The following is a 6,304-nucleotide window of genomic DNA, read 5'->3' on the forward strand; positions in this document are numbered from 1 at the left end:
CACACCTCACACACCTTTCAGCTGCCCGCTCCCCGGACACGCCTGCAGCCCTGCCCAGACGGCCCTGCTCACCCACCGGTAAGCACCAGCCAGGCGCCCGCTGGGCTGGGCTCATCCCTGGAGGAGGGCGGGGGTCCGTGAGGGGAGGGATGACAGGGACCAGCCCGCCATGGCAGCGGCTGTCTGCCAAGCTGAGCACTGGTGGGGAGCAGGTTCCGGCACCCCAGGTCTGAGAACAGCGCCCAGCCCCTCAGCCCTGAGGAACCCCTGGGGCCCTCACTTCCATGTAAAGGTCTCAGCTGCAGGGCTGGGGGTCAAGGGAGCATGCAGGACAGAAGCTCCAACAGAGAGACCTGCCAGACCCCCAGATGGGGTGAGGAGAAACAGCTGGCTCCTTTGCATGGGCTTCTTCCCTTTGCAGAGGAAAGAACAAAAATACTGGACCTTTCCCGGGGCACCGGCCTTCGAGGCTGCTGGCTGCACCTCTCCCTTTCTTTGCAAGTCTTGGAAGCAACAAGTTCTTAATGCTTGGCTCTCCGGTCTCTCTGCAACTGTCTCCTTGTCCTTCTGCCCCGAGACGTTCTCTCTCGCTTGTCTGCCTCTCCACCTGCCTCCTGCTCCGTGTCCCCTGAGTCCTGAGAGGTTGGGGGAAGTTGGAGGGCAAAGTGAAGCTTAGAGACAGCAAGCAGGGCTCCATCAGGCAGGCAGGCAGCAGCAGGACCCAGCCACCTGAGGGTTGGACCAGCTCCTAACTCCTCGTCCGACAGCTCGGAGGGGCCCAAATCACCCTCAGGCAGGACCCCCACTCCTCCCAGTGAGCCCACAGGGTCCCCAGGCTCGGCCAAGCCGACCTGTCATTTGAGCACAAGCTCCCCCACTTACACCTGACCGTGCTGAGTCTGAGGACCAGGAGAAAGACCAAGTTTAAGGCCGTGCCTCTTGGGGAGGCCCAGCATGCCAAGGAGGGCAAATCAAGAGAGGCCTTCCCCCGCAACAGCATCACTCCCACTGATACCCCTCTGGCACAGCCCTCCCAGCCTCCCTCGGCCCTGGCGTTCAGAACCCGGCAAGAACCTCCCCGGGCAGCACCAAGGCTGGCACACACAGCTCCTTCAGCACCAGGACGGGCTCTGTGGGTGCCTCCCAGAGACTGGTCGACCGACCTGAAAGACTCATTTGCATGAAAGCCTGGGGGACAGAGGAGAATTCATTTTTATCTCTTGGTGTCCAGAGTCTTTCAAGGGATGGTCACAAAGCAGGTATTTAGTGAATGTGTGTTGAGCTAAATCAAACAACCCACATCTGATCCCAAGGATGTCCCTGAGGGAATGAGTGACCAGGTCAGCACTGAGGAAGCTCCGGATTTCTTAAACCAGAGCAGCGGGCCCCTCACTGGAGTCCTTGGACACCCAGCTGCTTTCAAAAGGTGCACAAGACTAACCCCTGTCTTCATGCAGACCTCCCGGAGCCTGACCTGAAGTGTTTCAGGCACCCATGACCTTGGTCAGGTCTCACTGCTGGGAAGTGCCTCCTGCTGGAGCTGATTTCTCAGCCCAGCAGCTGTCTTGGGCAGAGAAAGCAGAAAGGGGCTCGCGGGCTTAGAGATAAGCAGTGTGATGGGGTGGGTGGCAGGGATTCCCCCCGGTGGCGATGCCAGGCCCTAGAACAGCTGGAGAGCAAGAAGGCAACACAGAGAGATTTCATGCTCTCTCCTGGCATTACCAGTGAGGGAATTGGGCTGGGGTTAAGAGGGGGTGGGAAATTTGCCCAAGAAACATGGAGGCAGTAGAGATAAAAGAAGTGTTGATAAAAGGTCTTGGAAACTCACAGGCCTCTCCGCCCACACTCCTTCATGCCAGAGACGGGTCGCTAGCTGAGACCCCAGCCCTCCTCTCCTGTCCCCAGCTCCCACCCCACACACCCCAACACTTACCCTTTCCCTCTAACTCCCACCCTGGATGAGACGGGGAGGAGCCAGCAGCTAGAGCAAAGGGGAAGCCTGAAAGTGACCTTTCCTCTGCCCAGGACACAGCGATCGCCCGGGTAGGGACCAGTGATAAGAAGACCGAGGTGGGTTGGCTGGGCTGGGGTTGTTCCCGTGCCTGGCACGTGTGCACATCAAAGGACTGCCCCCCAGTCACACACACATACACACACACCCCGCAGGGCTGAGGAGGAAGTCAGCCTAGGCCACAATGACCGGATCACCCCCAGGCCACTGACACCCCACAGACGGGCCCTGCAGCTCTCTGCTCCCCAGGTGTCCTGCCCCTTCTGAAATGACTTCTCCATCCTCCTCTCACCAGTCCTGGAAACTTCCAGAGGAACAAGGGCATGGGGAAGGGTGGGTGGGAGGTAAGTCAGAGCAGAGTGGAAAAAGAAGCCCAAGGAAGGCGGAATGACCTGCCTGAGGTTACAGAGGCACGATGAAGAGACCCCTCCAGGGTAATCGGAGTAATAATAATCACAGTGCAAATTTGTTGCTCACATACCGTGGCTGGGCACCGTTCCAAGCCTTTCTATGCCTTCACTCGGGCACGATGCCCAAGCCCATCTTTGCCCACAGCATTCTCATGGGCATTGTAGACAGACCTTGTCAGAAATACAACTGGGAGGAGATTGCAGTGGGCTTTCTTTCGAATGAGCTCACTGCAGGGGGATTAAGGTTCTGAGGAAGAACCCAAGAGGAGTGTCTGCTCTTGTCTGCACCCTCCAGACGGAGTCCATTTCCCCCTGCCCCCACCTCCAGCTCCTTAGCTCTGCAAAACCCCCGATCCCCGCTTGCCCCAGATGTGACCCCAGTCCCCTGCCAAGCCTTGGGGACTGTCCAGACACCCACCTCTCCTGCCCTCTCGCTTCTCTTCTCACCTTCTGCTGCCCTTAAGCCCCACGCCCCACTGTAGTTCTCTCCAGCAACTCAGGACCTTCCCTCCTTGCCTCCACGCTGGGGAGGGGCGGGGCACCCTTTTGTTCCTCCATATTGTCACATGGCACCTGCTGTTTGTCCCCGATCCAGTGGGGGATGGGGGACTCTGGAGGGGCCCACACAGTTTGATGAGAGGCAGGCTGGGTGATACACACCTATGGCAATAGAGCACTTGACTTTTTTCAGCCATGCTGACATCATTTGGCAGGGCTGTGTGTTTGTTTAACCAGGGATCAAGTCTTCATGTTCCCTACACCCCCTCCCTTTTTTGCTCCCTCTTTCACCTTCGCGCCCCTAACCGGGCATTGTAGGAGCCCTTCCTGGGGGTCCCTGGGAGGCCCTGGACTCTGAGAACCCCGGGAGCCATCTAGGAGAGGCGGTGCCTCCCACCACTCTGCCAGCTCACCGTTTTCCGTCTCTCTCTCCCATCCCCCCCTCCTCCAGGCCTGAAGGACTGGCTGGGGATGAAGTAACCTCCCCTCTGAAGCCCCACCCAGCCTCAACCCCTAGTCTTGGAATTAGGAAGTATGACCGGGGCACCTCCTCACCAGGAGCTGGGGCAGCTCTTGTGGTTGCAGGTTTGCCGCTCTGTCTGTCCCTGTCCTGGGAAAGTCCAGGTCCGGGGAGGAACCAGAACCTCCCACAGAGCCCTCAGGAGGAAGAGCAGAACCTGGACATCCTGTATCACTGGCTGGGATGGAAGGTCACGAGGTGTCCATTGCCTCTCAGGGAAGCCAGAGTCATCTCTGGAAGGTCTGAGACCTTTTCAACAGGAGCCCTTGAGTTGACATCAAAGGCCTGGCTCAAATTCCCGCCTCTGAGACTCAGTTTCCTCGGCCACAAAAGGAGAGATTTGGACCTGCCTGGTCCTCAGGTCCCCTTCTGAACAAAGCTTTCTGAGGCTGGAGGGCTGCTGGGTTCTCATTTTTATACACAGTGCACACTCAGGGTTGCAAAACCTCCCAGAGCCTTCTTTCCTTCAGCACCCATGTCTAGAAGAAGACAACCAAGGTATGGGGAGAGAGGCAGATTTTACGTTCCAGTAAAGGGAGGCATCTTCTCTCCTTTGTCAGTGGGAACTCCCCTAGCATCTAGGCCCTGTCTCTATAAAGCCTGCCCACAAGGGCGGAAACAGTCCCATGTCGTCCAAATTCATCTGTGCTCTCGAAAGGATTTCCAGCACCAATGCCCCTTTTCCTGCCTCCCTTTGCTGGAAGCCAATAGTGGTGTGCAGGTTGGAGGGGTCCAAAGAAAGGAGTTTTGAGGAGAAAGATATCCCAGGTCAGAGTGATCAGGAAAGGCATCAGAGAAAATGAGGAGGAGGGCAGGGAGAAGGAAGAGAGGGAGGAGGAGGAACCCAGCAGGTCTTAAGACTGGGCAGGGCTGAGTGAGGGCAGAATGAGTCAGGGCATCTCAGGTAAGGTGGAAAGTATGGACGGAGCCCCAGAGGGAAAACTGAAGAAGCTTGCTCAGTGGGGTGAGTGGACAGCCTGGATACAGAGGGCAGGTGCAACCTACAGATCTACTGAGTCCACCAAACCAGGGTCAGGTGATGCGCAGACAAACATGCCAAAATAAGGAGTCTGGACTTGATCCGCTCCTGGACACGAGGAAGCTGAGAGTTTCTGAGCTGGGGGTATGGGCTGGGGAATCGGTCAGAAGGCTAATGCAATAGTCCAGGTGTGAGATAAGACCTGGGAGTGACACCAGAAGGAAACAGCGATGGGGTTTGATGGGCTGCTGAATGTGGAGGCTGCAGGAGGGTAAGGGCAGGGACAAGAATGCCGGGTAGCGAAAGGTGCCACTGAGGACCTGAGGGAGCCAAGCAAGGGAGTCGGGTGAGTTGGTTCTGTGGGATCAGATACTGACCACCCTCTCTCCCCCCAACACACATCCCTAGAATGCAGAGCCTCTGGTATCACTGCGTGCTGCTTGGCCTGGAAACAAGATCTTCTATTGCCCCCTCTTCCCTCTCCTGGTGCAGCTCCCTTGAAGACCCCGACAATTCCTTTATAAGTGGTCCATTTGGTGGCCAGGCATAGACTCCCCACGTCTATGAGTCTTCCTCTGAAGCCAGGCTAGAGTTTGGGGTCCCTCCAGAGGGTCATGACTCCCACTCATTTTTCCCATAGAGCCCACCAGGCAAAGTACTGGGAAGGTCGGACCCTTCCAGGCCCAATGAGAGGGTGGGGCGGGGTAGGGGGAGCGAGGCCACCCTGCCTCGTTGGAGGTGAAGGGCTGGAAGCCTCTGAACAGTCTCTCCCAAGAGGAAGGAAGCACCCTCCCGTCTTAATCATAGTAATCATCGCCGTTACCATTCACTGGGTGCCCTTGGAAGACCAAACTTCACACTCATGATCTCATTTAGTCCTCATGGCAAATGCCTGGGACTGTTATTATCCCCATTTATAGATGAAGAAACCGAATCTTTGAACCCAGGTCATCCTGGCTCCAAAACCTGTGCTGTTTTCCTTATGCCACTCAGTCTCTCACCTGCCCCACTGAAATATCTTACGGGCCTTTACTCTTGTTCAATTCAACGCATGTGTTCTCCGAAAGAACATTTATTGATTCACTCAACAAGCATTTGTTGGGTGCACAGTAAACACCAGGCAAAGGGCTGAGTGGGCCCAGGCACTGTGGGCAGGCTCACCCCACAACTGCCCCGCCAGCTGAGCAGCATCTGGGGGGTTCTGCAGGGCACCATGCTTACAGGTCCTGGTGGAACTCAGGGTCCTGTGGCCCAGTGAATGAGACGCAGCAGCCTGACCTGCATCTACCTGGACACAGTCTTATCCACAACAGCAACTTACATTTATCTCACTCTTACGCTTCACACAAGCCTTTCTTGTCCATTTACTCATCTGATCCTCAAACAACCTTGTGAGGTACCTATGGTCCCCCAGGTTTGTGGATGAGGAATCTGAGTTTCAGAAAGGAATGCTGCCCCTTCCACTTCACCAGTAAAGGCAGCATTAGAACCCAAGGTTCTGGGCCCGTAGTTAAGGCATTTCCTCCTCTCCCCCAGGGTGCTCTTCCACAAAAAACATCAACCAGCCTGCTCCCCTCTGACAACCTGTCACTCACCCAGGTTCTCCCCCAGAAAGCCTGTGGAGGAGCATCTTGAGTCCCCCATGTGGTTTCTCACTTTTAACTCTCTCTCGAATCTTTTGCCAAACTGGTTACAGCCATCCCACAATCTCCACCTGCGAGACATCATCTCCCCCTAAGCTTATGCCATCTCTTTCCTCTCCTCCTCTCCCCTTTCTTCCTCTGAGGTCGTCCAGGCAGGCTTTTCCCAGCTCTGGGGGCGGGGGCGGGGGGGGGGGGGCAGGTGGGCAGGGGACAGGAGTGGGGACCAGCAGTTGGAGGATGAGG

This window comes from Odocoileus virginianus, chromosome 11, assembly GCF_023699985.2.
Source record: "Odocoileus virginianus isolate 20LAN1187 ecotype Illinois chromosome 11, Ovbor_1.2, whole genome shotgun sequence".
Lineage (NCBI taxonomy): Eukaryota > Metazoa > Chordata > Mammalia > Artiodactyla > Cervidae > Odocoileus > Odocoileus virginianus.